Source organism: Telmatherina bonti (genome assembly GCF_933228915.1).
Source record: "Telmatherina bonti genome assembly, chromosome: 8".
In the NCBI taxonomy this organism is placed as follows: Eukaryota; Metazoa; Chordata; class Actinopteri; order Atheriniformes; family Telmatherinidae; genus Telmatherina; species Telmatherina bonti.
Window position 1 is genome coordinate 3,866,877 of NC_136626.1, and position 13,485 is coordinate 3,880,361.

Sequence of the window (13,485 nt, forward strand, 5' to 3'; positions counted from 1 at the left end):
AAAGTCAGACTGCTTCCCCGAGTGAAGCTTTTTCCACACGTTTTGCAGGAAAAGGGCTTGTGGCCGGAGTGGATCCGGATGTGGGCCAACATGTTGTCATGTGCTGTGAAACGTTTTCCACAGATCTGACAGGGAAACGGTTTCTCTCCGGTGTGGGTTCTTCTGTGTCTCATCATTTTAAATCTCTTTGTAAAAGCTTTTCCACAAACATCACAGCTGACAGACTTTTTCTCCGCGCCAGTGGAACGAAGACTCTGCGATGGTCCGGACTTTTCCACGTCATCGCTGTCACTTCTGTTTGTGTCGCCTTTATTTTCTGCTTCCAACTCTCCGTTTGCTGCTGGTTTACAGTCGACATGCTGGCCTCCTTCACATGGATCAGTCCCACATGCAGGTCTACCGGGGACCCTGCTGGCTTCTGGTCTACACTGGACCCTGCTGGCTTCTGGTCTACACTGGTCCCTGCTGGCTTCTGGTCTACCCTGGACCCTGTTCTCATGAGGAACAGCGATCATAAAGGTCTCGGTTTCCTCCTTCAGGACCAGCTGCTCCTCCTCTGCACTGCTCCTGGTCTCCTCCTGCTCCTCTTTGATCGGTGGAGGTTCTGCTTCTCCTTGGTCCACCATGGAGCTTGGGTCCTGCTTCCAGAGCTGCTGGTGAGCGAGAGCAGCCTCCTCTTCAGGGACGTAATGCTGAGGCAGGTCTGAAAGGACAACGGGACGACAGCCGGTTAGGAATGCAGACGTGAGCTGGATCATCTGGGTTCACCAGCTTCGACTCGTCGCTACTGATCATCAGGAGTCGGTAACCAGTGGGTAGAACTGGTTTACAGTTTGAAGTTGGTTTACTAATAAAACACAACACAATAAATATATAATTACATAAAAACACAGCTATCATCATCATCCAGATTGCCTTCAGATCTACTAAAAGAAAAAGCATCACATCCTAATCGGTGTTGAAACGAAGCTGTTCTTAGAACTTCTCGAAACGCTTCGTTTTACATGTTGGGACCAGAAACTTTGTCCAGATGGAAGAAGCTGAAAGTTTTCCAATGGAGCAACTCGTCCCCTGAAACGGACCGAGCCCGGCGCTGAGGCTGCCCGGTGTACAGATGGAGCTCCTATCAGCCCACCGGACCTTTGGCAAAGAGAGTTTTACTTCTTTCAAGACCAACTATTGGACCACGAGACTAAAGCAGAAGATAAAACCGACTCTCTAAAAGCTCGATGAAACAAAGTCATCATGATAGTCGACATGAAAAAAACGGGTTTCCACAGATGCTTCCCCCCCGCAGCACAGTCACAGTCCCAACATACTTATAAGACCAACACACACATGGAGGAGTGTGAGGCTTCCTTCTAAAATCAGTGATCATATCCTTTGTCTGGGAGACATTCAGATGAAGGTGGGACTCCTCACACTTGGTCACAGAGTCCTCCAGGACAAGTCCACGTTCCTTCTCATCGTTCTGACGACAGCAGTGTCATCTGCTTTAAGACGGACCTGTTACTGGAGTTACCTTCACACACGTTGGTGTAGAAGATACGCAGTAAGACGGGACGCACCCGTGTGGAAGTGTTCGGACAGACATCCATTAACCCTGATTCTTCACCCTGTTTGTTAAAAAGCCCAAAATGCAACCAAACAAAACAAAGGTTGAAGTGAAAGAGGTGTAGCTGAAATGTGTGGTTGTGTAGCGTTGAAAGCGGATGACGGAGCATGTGACCCGCGTTTTTCTGAGTGGACTGTAGTGTCTGCTAAAAAGATCAGGGAAAACTGGACTGAATTGTTCGACACATTTTTTACACAGATGGCCATGAACGTTGTCTGGGTGCCGACTTGTCATCACGTTTAACACGTTTGGTCTGAACACACCGTAATGCCTGCTTGTCTTCAGCTGGGTACCTGTGATGGTCTTCATGCTGTCTGTTTATTCTCCAGGTCATATTCCCTCTTTGCTTTATGAGTTCTGCTTTTAGTCCATTTCTCTTCATTGCTCTCTCCCTGATGCAGGCCTTAACACTTATTAAACCCAGGTTGCTTGTTGGGATTCACTCGTTTGCAGGGAATTAGCATGTCTGCAACAGGTTATGTAGGTGCTGATGGCATCAGCCAATCACCACGATCCTCTCAGGAGTCTGTAAAGATGTGTAGTCATCGCACTCATGCTAACGGTGTACAGACTCCTCAGTCCAGCCTCTTATTTCCTTCACTTGCACCTTCTCCCTCTTTAGGACAGTCTGGTAAGCCAGCAGGAGGTGCATGTAGTTGTGATCAGATGATCCAAGCGGAGGGAGCGACGTAAAGGCATCCTTTACCGCGCCGTAACAAAGATCTGGAGTCTTATTCCACCTGGTTGGGCAGGTGATGTTTTGACAGAAACTAGAGTGTTTTTTAAGGGACATATGATTAAAGTCTCCTAAAATGAAACTCGGTGCGTCAAGAGAAACGGTTGTGTTTCTGTTACAGCGCGTCTCACACGGCTAACATTTAGAACAAATGTTTAATTGTTTTTGTTGCAAAACTTGCTAAATATGCTAAAGTACAGGAACTACTTCCTGTTGGCCTCCATGTAGCTTTTAGGCAAAACAAATGCTGTCAAGCTGCAGCCCGTTTTGCTCATTCACTGGTCAAAAGCAGCGGATCTGAACCAGTTGACTAATGCGTTGCTATGGTAATGCCTGTAACAGAGGCACATGACTGAGATTTATTTTGTCAAACTATGTGTGTACATAAATAATGCGGCCAGTTGGCTGCACAATAGCTAAGTGTTGTACATATGGTACTTTGTAAAATATTTCCCCATAAATTAGCAGAGATCCATGAAATCACAGCTTAATGAAGACTAATTAGCAACACTTCACGTCCAACAAAGAATGTTTTCATCACTAGTGAAGCCCTTCAATCTTAGTTTGATTCATTGATTACTTGATCACTACTTTACTTAAGATACCATCACAAAGCTACTGGAGCTGCAGTGGGGGTGCCTTTTTTTCATTTCTGAAAGGTGGGAACCCCGCCCCCTTCGTCACGCCCGGTCACATGCAAATGGAACCCCGCCCCCTTCGTCACGCCCGGTCACATGCAAATGGAACCCCGCCCCCTTCGACACGCCCGGTCACATGCAAATGGAACCCCGTCCCCTTCGACACGCCCGGTCACATGCAAATGGAACCCCGCCCCCTTTGTCGCGCCCGGCCACATGCAAATGGAACCCCACCCCCTTTGTCACGCCCAGCCACGTGTAAATGGAACCCCGCCCCCTTCGTCACGCCCAGCCACGTGTAAATGGAACCCCGCCCCCTTCGTCACACCCGGTCACATGCAAATGGAACCTCGCCCCCTTTGTCGCGCCCGGCCACATGCAAATGGAACCCCACCCCCTTTGTCACGCCCAACCACGTGTAAATGGAACCCCGCCCCCTTCGTCACGCCCAGCCACGTGTAAATGGAACCCCGCCCCCTTCGTCACGCCCAGCCACGTGTAAATGGAACCCCGCCCCCTTCGTCACGCCCAGCCACGTGTAAATGGAACCCCGCCCCCTTCGTCACGCCCAGCCACGTGTAAATGGAACCCCGCCCCCTTCGCCACGCCCAGCCACGTGTAAATGGAACCCCGCCCCCTTCGTCACGCCCAGCCACGTGTAAATGGACATTTTTGTTTTGCGCAGTTCCAGGAGTGACTGAAACACCGCCAGCGTAACTCCTTAACACAATAAAATTAAAATCATCCACTCTTCAACATATTTCTCCAGTGTTTCCTCTGCATTACTAACAAAACAGCGATAAACACGCCATTCCCAACCTGATGAGCGGTGAAAGTGGGATTTATGATGGGCCCAGTGCTCTACATGCAGAATGTACAAAGAACTTTGTCGACTCCCACACCATGGATTTACTGAAATCCCTCAAACCACTGCGCACACAAGGTGAGACCTGCCCAGCGCCGGCACCTTCCAACCGTGTCAACTACTCCCAGAAGAGCCATAGATGGCGATGTATGCAAAAGCAGAAGTGGTCGGGGCTAGCACTAGGGCTAACCTTTGCAGAACACCACTTCCATTGACTCTGCTATCTAACACCTGCTCACTAGAAAATAAACTGGACTATGTTAGACTGGACATCACATCAAAGAGGGAAGTGAGAGACTGTTGCGCTCTAGTCTTCACTGAGACCTGGCTAAATACAGAAAACTACCAAGGAGGCTTGTATCTTTCCATAAGAGCCTGTTGGGCCTGGTATAAGCTACCTGTGCATTCATATTTCATGTTGATGATGTTGTCTTATCATTACACAGTTCACTTAGTTGAAGCTACTTAGCTGACACTCAGTTCATTCTTCTGTTCTGTTTATGTCTGTTGTCTCGCTTAACGCAAGGGGTTTAAGAAACAATTTGAAACGTAAAGCACTATTTTTATTTGCAAAGCAATGTAACACACATGTTTTTTCAGGAAACTCCCACTGGGGTAACGAGGGTTATTTCTCACATGCTACACAGCACTCAGCTGGGGTTTGCAAGCTTAGAAACAGATTTACAGGTACTGTACTGCACACAGAATATGACAAGGACAGTCACTATATTTGTAATTTTCATTGCCAGTAACTATTATGGCTGCAACTTAACACAGGATAACAATAATCTGCTGAATGAGGTTGAAAAAAAACATTCACTGTTTATCCAGGTTTCCTCATGCTTACCTGGTCATCAGTGGCGATTTTAACATCAGTTTGGACAACATGATTAACAGACTCCCTTCAGCGATGCAAAATAACACCAATGCAAAGCTAAAAAGTTTTCTACAAAAATTTGATCTTGTAGACATCTGGAGAGAAAAATACCCTTCTATCAGAACTTTCACTAGGAGCAACAAATCAAGGTCTACACAATCTAGTAGGTGTAGGAAAATCAAAATTTTAAAATCGATTTTTTTTTTTGTTATAAAACCTATTTTTTCAAATAAAGAAAAATAATCCATTATAAATTTTTTGTCATTTTTATTGCTTTTATTGATCTTTTTACTTGTCTTCCTGGGCATTACAGCAGCAGAATGGTGGTCTGGCTACTGTGTTGTTTTTTCCTCATTGAAATCAAGAAAAATGACGTGCAAAACAAGTTTTATTAATTTCTTTTTTATTGCTTTTTATTTAGTAATGGTAATAGCTCAATTACTTTAAAGGACGGAACTTCCCCAAGATTTAAACTAAACCGCAGAATTCAACAAGTTTGCCCTTTTTCCCCATATCTATTCCTACTTTCCACTCAGCAATTAGCTACTCACGTAAGACACAGTCAGTGAAAAGAATACCAATTCTGGACAGAGAAATTATCTGTCTGCAGAGGCTCAAAAGACTCCTCTCATGTTCCTTTGGCTCTTGAAACTATTAAAACCTTTTACTAAAGCTTCAGGTCAGGGCATATCTGTAGCTCCGGAGAAGAGCAGTTGTTTTTCAACTGGAAAGTTGATTCCAGACTTCCCCTGACTATGTGCCGAAGTGTCCTTGGGCAAGACATTGAACCCTGAGTCCCCCCCCCCCCCCCCCCCCCCCCCCCCCCGATGTGGATGAAAATGAATAACTGGTTTATGAATAATGTTAACACAGTGAATAATCTACTAAATGCAAATGATAAATTTTATTCCTATGAGGTGTTTATGGAAAAATATGATGTTGATGTTTCACAAAGAGAGTTTTACATGGTAGCATATTTACCTCCGCCAAGGAGGTTATGCTTTTACTGCTTTATGTTTGTCTGTTTGTGTTCAAGATAACTTAAAAAGTTATGGACGGATTTCATGAAATTTTCAGGACTTGTTTGAAATGTGAAAATGAAGAACTGATTTAATTTTGGTGGTGATCCGGATCACCGTTTGGACCCAGGAACTTTTTAAAGGCCATGGTAGAGGTTTGCGAATTCGGCCCAAAAATTGTTAAGTCCCTTTGCAACCAAGAGTTAAGCAGAGATTTTACTTTTTTAAAACTTTCTATCACATTTAGATTTTCTCTAGCTTTAAAATCTTTGGTAATAATAACTCCTAAATATTTTATTTGAGTTTTCACTGGAATACTGCATATGTCTGTTAACGGATGGTCAAGAATTGCAAGTAACTCACATTTTTTCAAATTTAGATAAAGACCAGAGGACTTCGAGAAAAACTCTATTTTACTAATCACCACAGGAATTTGGTCTTGGCTCTTTAAGAAAATTGTAGTATCATCTGCTAACTGAATTATAGAGAGAGGATTATCTGCTACTTTCAGGTGTTTTATGTCTTGGCTGTTTTTAATATAAATAGCCAGGAGTTTGGATGCTAAAATAAAAAGAAGAGGGGAGCATGGGCATCCTTGACGGATGCCACGTTTAATTTCAAATCTTCTACAAGTTCCCCAGGGAAGAGAGACCGAGCTGTTGATATCACAATACATCATGTTTACAACTTTTGCAAATTGTGAGCCAAAACCAAAATATTCTAAGGCTTTTAGTATAAAGGGGTGTTCTAGTGCATCAAAAGCTTTATAAAAATCTAAAAATACAATGAATCCATCATCTTCATACATTTTGCCAGGGCATTAAATAAAAGCTCCTTAATATCTGTCCAGAAGAACTTGTAAAATTCTGAAGTCAGCCCGTTCTGACCTGGCGATTTCCCTGCTGAAATCTTTTTTACTGCAGCTTCTAATTCTTCTATACACATTTCTGAATCACAAACTTTAAAATCCAAAATTAATCTGCGGGATAAATTGTTTAAAGGTGGAGTATGTAGGATTTTCAAAATTTTCAAAATAAATTAACTAATAAAATAACGACAATCATAATTAGATAGTTTTATGAACATGTAGGTTCCAGTCTGTCCATATTTGATGTGTTATTAAATTACAAGTTTAATTAATGACAAATGACAAAAAGCACTTTTTTACTGGTAGGCAAACATTTAAGAAGGGTCTTTGTCATTAATTAAACTTGTAATTTAATAACACATCAAATATGGACAGACTGGAACCTACATGTTCATAAAACTATCTAATTATGATTGTCGTTATTTTATTAGTTAATTTGTTTTGAAAATTTTGAAAATCTTACATAGTCCACCTTTAATGCTTTAAAAAAAAAAAAAAGATAATGCATCCTTTTCTGAGAAGGAAGAGGAATGTAGAGCAGAGTAAAATATAGTTAGAAATCAATTTAGTCTCAGAACAAACTTCATCATTAATTATTAGGGAATTTATTTAATTTTTTCCTGTCTTCTCCTCTCAAGACCAAAGAAATAGCTGAAGTTTTTCTTTCCTTGTTCAATCAGTGGCATTTGTAGTTGCTAGGCAACGGCGGACCGGAGCATTATGGGTAATGGCCGTCTGATTTTACTGGCAGGGAGGGAGTCCGGTAGCTGCAGTTTAATCTCCTTATCAATACACCTGCAGATTGATACTGATCAGCTATACTACAGGAGGAATAATGATCTGGTAGAAATGAAACAGATTGATCAGGCTGTTGAGGCGCGAGACGAGCAGCTCATCAGTAAACACTCTGCGTGTTTTATTCCCGCGTGGGAAAGAGGTGACCATGCTGAGGACGTTTTCCTCCATCCTCCATCCTCCATCAGTCAGCTCAGAGCATCACCTTCATACCTATCGCCTCTAGGTGCGCGTGAGGTTTCCAGGTGACGTCCAGCAGTCTGCGCTGACGATCGATCTCTTCTTCGTACTGAACGATGGTTTTTTCAAACTCTGTGAATATTTCTTCAGCAGCAGCAGTTAGTCGCGCGCTGATAAACTCTCTCAGATGCTGAACTGAAGACATTGTTGCTGAAACTCGGAAACATTCACAGATAAACAAACAAACAAAGCGGCGAAGCTAACGCTGCTAGCTGCGCTGCTGCTTCTTCGGGGATTCTTGTCGGCAGACAGACCGGCTTGGAGCCGCGTCATCGCCACCTACTGGTCGCCAACACACGCACGCACGCACCAAGCTGCTCATCTTGGGTGTTTCTCAGTTCAGGTTCTACACACCTCCAGGTCTACAGACTACATAGACTGACGAGATTCCTTTCCCTTTGTGTGTAAATGAGCAACATGAGGCGGTTTAGACGAGCTCTCCTCTGGCTGACAGCTCATCCTGTCGAGCTGACCTTAACTTCAGTGGAAAATAATCCTTGTTAGACACATATACAGTCGTCCTCATATGTATTCATACCCTCCCATTAAAGAAGGAGAAAACAGCTGCCTGGGAAATAAGATGAAACTGACTAAAGTCAGAATAACAGGCAGGGTACACCCTGGACATCTCACCAGTCCATCGAACAAACATGATAAAATAATAAATGTTCCATCAGTCATAAACTAATATTTAGTAGAAGAATCTTGTGATGTTTCCAGTCCAGTCAGGTGTTTTCTGTTCCTCCCAGTCAGACTTCTGCACCTGTTGACAGGTATTTTGTCCCACTGTTCATCAGAAAAATGCTCTCATTTGTCCAGGACACATTTATCTCAGTTAAATGACAGTGTCTTATATGACTCGATTATAATTTAGCACGTTTAATTATTGTTCCTTATTCCAGCGCCACTATGACGCTTGCAGCCGACTGCTCTGTACCGGGAAGTGTGCAGAACCTGAACTGAGAGACACCCCTTGTTGCTCCATTTTCCAGCAATGTTCCCCCCCCCCAACCAAGGGGTCAAACATAGGGTCCAGGGGCCAAAAGCGGCCCCTAGAGGGTCCAGTCCGGTCCACAGGATGACTCTAGTCAATATGAGAATTAAATATTAACTTCATTATTTTAATAAAACACAGATGACTCATTTGTCCATGAGAGGTTTAATGTTTTTGCTTAAATATGAAACATCTCCGATGCAGGAGGTTTTATTGTTTCACCTTTTAGATCTCTGACTTTAGCTGGTATGACGAGGTCAGTTCAGGTGCTCAGGATTACCAGACACATGTGGAAATGCACACGGATGTAAACCGAAAGGAACATCCAGCTGGTTGTCGAATGTTCATGCAGCTTTTTGCTTCTCTCCCTCCTTCAGGCTCTCGTGGAAAACAGCAAAAATATTCTTGTAATTCTTTATTTTGTCAGATGGAGGGATTTTCACGGCATTTAGTTCCTACCAGTTTAATCCCCGTTTAAAGGATTATTACGTGTTTTATTTCTGAAAATGAACGCCACAAACAAACAAAACACAAATTCCTGGCAACTGGTCTCAGAGCTTTTTCCCAGTCCAGCATTCCAGGATCCAGATGGGTGACGCACCGAACACCAGGTCAGCTGTAGTCCTTCAATGTCCGTCATGTTAGCACAGTTCCCACTGGAAACAGTCACAACAACACGGTTCCCACGGGAAACCTTCCCAACAGAATCCAGCAGATTAATCACCGATGTGGAATTTCAAACCAGACTTCATCCTGAACATTAAAACCCAGATGTGTGAATCCAGTTCGATCTAGATGTTGTTCTTTAATTTCCACATTTTAGACACAAACCTGGATCCTTCTGACCCTGAAAATCAGGATTAAAATGTTCCATCACGACCTGATCCATGAAACCACTCCTGTCAGTCGATGACGTCACAACACGCTTCATTCCTGACAAAACGCAACGCGGGAGCGTTTCTCTTCAGCAGGAAGCGACGTTTTTCCATGTCTGCAATCTGTCATCTGCATCCTTAACGCTGGAATAAATCCCCAGACTATGCAGAGAACTTCCTTCCTGCCGGCGCGGCGCGTTTCCTGCCGGCGCGGCGCGTTTGCCACCGGCGCGGCGCGTTTCCTGCCGGCGCGGCGCGTTTGCCACCGGCGCGGCGCGTTTCCTGCCGGCGCGGCGCGTTTGCTGCCGGCGCGGCGCGCATGCTGCCGGCGCGGCGCGCATGCTGCCGGCGCGGCGCGTTTGCTGCCGGCGCGGCGCGTTTGCTGCCGGCGCGGCGCGTTTGCTGCCGGCGCGGCGCGCATGCTGCCGGCGCGGCGCGTTTCCTGCCGGCGCGGCGCGCATGCTGCCGGCGCGGCGCGTTTCCTGCCGGCGCGGCGCGTTTGCTGCCGGCGCGGCGCGTTTCCTGCCGGCGCGGCGCGTTTGCTGCCGGCGCGGCGCGTTTGCTGCCGGCGCGGCGCGCATGCTGCCGGCGCGGCGCGCATGCTGCCGGCGCGGCGCGTTTGCTGCCGGCGCGGCGCGTTTGCTGCCGGCGCGGCGCGTTTGCTGCCGGCGCGGCGCGCATGCTGCCGGCGCGGCGCGCATGCTGCCGGCGCGGCGCGCATGCTGCCGGCGCGGCAAGTTTGCTGCCGGCGCGGCAAGTTTGCTGCCGGCGCGGCGCGCTTGCGTTTTCCCGATGATTCCTGCTCGTGTCGTCGCGTTACGAAGAAAGTCTTCACCATCTTCTGAATAAAAGGATGTTTTTACCGAGTGATGAATCTATCTGGAATCTTTCAGACTTTATTAATCACTGATTATCCAACAAGACGATCGGTCGGGGGTTTCTGGTGGTGAAGCAGCGTCTCCTGCAGCGGGACACACCGGAGCTGAAACTGCGGCCGGCTCGCCGTCTGCAACGCATCGTTTCCTGTTTCCTGTCTGGGATCCAGGGAGGAACCAGTCCGGAAAGCTCCATCTGACGGGATCGGGATCATTTTAATCCACCAGTTTCCCAGGGATCCAGCTCGGATCCATGGGGTCTGAATCCTGGACTTGGAACCCAGATCAGCGTTTTGAAAGCTCTCCGTGACTGTGGGTCCTTGAGGACCCCGTGGGGGGGGTCGGGAGCAGTGCATCGATCAGCTGCAGCCTCTCTGGATCTCTCTGGCGGGGGGGGACTCTCCACCATGTGACCCCTCTTGTGGAAAGCCAGTTTGCCGCTTTAGGCGAAGCGCCTCCCGCAGACCCTGCAGGAGAAGGGCTTCTCGCCGCTGTGTGTCCTCATGTGAGCAGTCAAACCTTTCTTTGCAGAGAAGCGTTTCCCACAGACGCTGCAGCTGAACGGCTTTTCTGCCGCATGAATCCTGCGGCGAGACGTCCGACGGCTTCCCTGGGCGGAACGTTTTCCACGTTCCACAGCAGAACCGTCTCTCCCCGCTGGTTTCTGGTCTACGCTGGACCCCGCTGGTTTCTGGTCTACACTGGACCCCGCTGGTTTCTGGTCTACACTGGACCCTGCTGGCTTCTGGTCCACACTGGACCCCGCTGGTTTCTGGTCCACACTGGACCCCGCTGGTTTCTGGTCTACACTGGACCCTGCTGGCTTCTGGTCCACACTGGACCCCGCTGGTTTCTGGTCTACACTGGACCCCGCTGGTTTCTGGTCTACACTGGACCCTGCTGGCTTCTGGTCCACACTGGAGCCTGCTGGCTTCTGGTCCACACTGGACCCCGCTGGTTTCTGGTCTACACTGGACCCCGCTGGTTTCTGGTCTACACTGGACCCTGCTGGCTTCTGGTCTACACTGGACCCCGCTGGTTTCTGGTCCACACTGGACCCTGCTGGCTTCTGGTCCACACTGGAGCCTGCTGGCTTCTGGTCCACACTGGACCCTGCTGGCTTCTGGTCTACACTGGACCCTGCTGGCTTCTGGTCCACACTGGACCCTGCTGGTTTCTGGTCTACACTGGACCCTGCTGGCTTCTGGTCTACACTGGACCCCGCTGGTTTCTGGTCTACACTGGACCCCGCTGGTTTCTGGTCTACACTGGACCCTGCTGGCTTCTGGTCTACACTGGACCCTGCTGGCTTCTGGTCTACACTGGACCCCGCTGGTTTCTGGTCTACACTGGACCCTGCTGGCTTCTGGTCCACACTGGACCCCGCTGGTTTCTGGTCCACACTGGAGCCTGCTGGCTTCTGGTCTACACTGGACCCCGCTGGTTTCTGGTCTACACTGGACCCTGCTGGCTTCTGGTCTACACTGGACCCCGCTGGTTTCTGGTCTACACTGGACCCTGCTGGCTCCTGGTCTACACTGGACCCTGCTGGCTTCTGGTCTACCCTGGACCCTGCTGGCTTCTGGTCCACACTGGAGCCTGCTGGTTTCTGGTCTACACTGGACCCCGCTGGTTTCTGGTCCACACTGGACCCCGCTGGTTTCTGGTCTACACTGGACCCCGCTGGTTTCTGGTCCACACTGGACCCCGCTGGTTTCTGGTCTACCCTGGACCCTGCTGGTTTCTGGTCCACACTGGACCCCGCTGGTTTCTGGTCTACACTGGACCCCGCTGGTTTCTGGTCTACACTGGACCCCGCTGGTTTCTGGTCTACACTGGACCCCGCTGGTTTCTGGTCCACACTGGACCCTGCTGGTTTCTGGTCCACACTGGACCCCGCTGGTTTCTGGTCCACACTGGACCCCGCTGGTTTCTGGTCCACACTGGACCCCGCTGGTTTCTGGTCCACACTGGACCCCGCTGGTTTCTGGTCCACACTGGACCCCGCTGGTTTCTGGTCCACACTGGAGCCTGCTGGCTTCTGGTCTACACTGGACCCCGCTGGTTTCTGGTCTACACTGGACCCTGCTGGCTCCTGGTCTACACTGGACCCTGCTGGCTTCTGGTCCACACTGGACCCCGCTGGTTTCTGGTCTACACTGGACCCCGCTGGCTCCTGGTCTACACTGGAGCCTGCTGGCTTCTGGTCCACACTGGACCCCGCTGGTTTCTGGTCTACACTGGACCCCGCTGGTTTCTGGTCTACACTGGACCCCGCTGGCTTCTGGTCTACACTGGACCCCGCTGGCTCCTGGTCTACCCTGGACCCTGCTGGCTTCTGGTCTACACTGGACCCTGCTGGCTTCTGGTCTACACTGGACCCTGCTGGCTTCTGGTCCACACTGGACCCCGCTGGTTTCTGGTCCACACTGGACCCCGCTGGTTTCTGGTCCACACTGGAGCCTGCTGGCTTCTGGTCTACACTGGACCCCGCTGGCTCCTGGTCTACACTGGACCCTGCTGGCTTCTGGTCTACACTGGACCCTGCTGGTTTCTGGTCTACACTGGAGCCTGCTGGCTTCTGGTCTACACTGGACCCCGCTGGTTTCTGGTCTACACTGGACCCCGCTGGCTCCTGGTCCACACTGGACCCTGCTGGCTTCTGGTCCACACTGGACCCTGCTGGCTTCTGGTCTACCCTGGACCCTGCTGGCTTCTGGTCCACACTGGACCCCGCTGGTTTCTGGTCTACACTGGACCCTGCTGGTTTCTGGTCTACACTGGAGCCTGCTGGCTTCTGGTCTACACTGGACCCTGCTGGCTTCTGGTCCACACTGGACCCTGCTGGCTTCTGGTCTACCCTGGACCCTGCTGGCTTCTGGTCCACACTGGACCCTGCTGGCTTCTGGTCCACACTGGACCCTGCTGGCTTCTGGTCTACCCTGGACCCTGCTGGCTTCTGGTCCACACTGGACCCCGCTGGTTTCTGGTCTACACTGGACCCTGCTGGTTTCTGGTCTACACTGGAGCCTGCTGGCTTCTGGTCTACCCTGGACCCTGCTGGCTTCTGGTCTACACTGGACCCTGC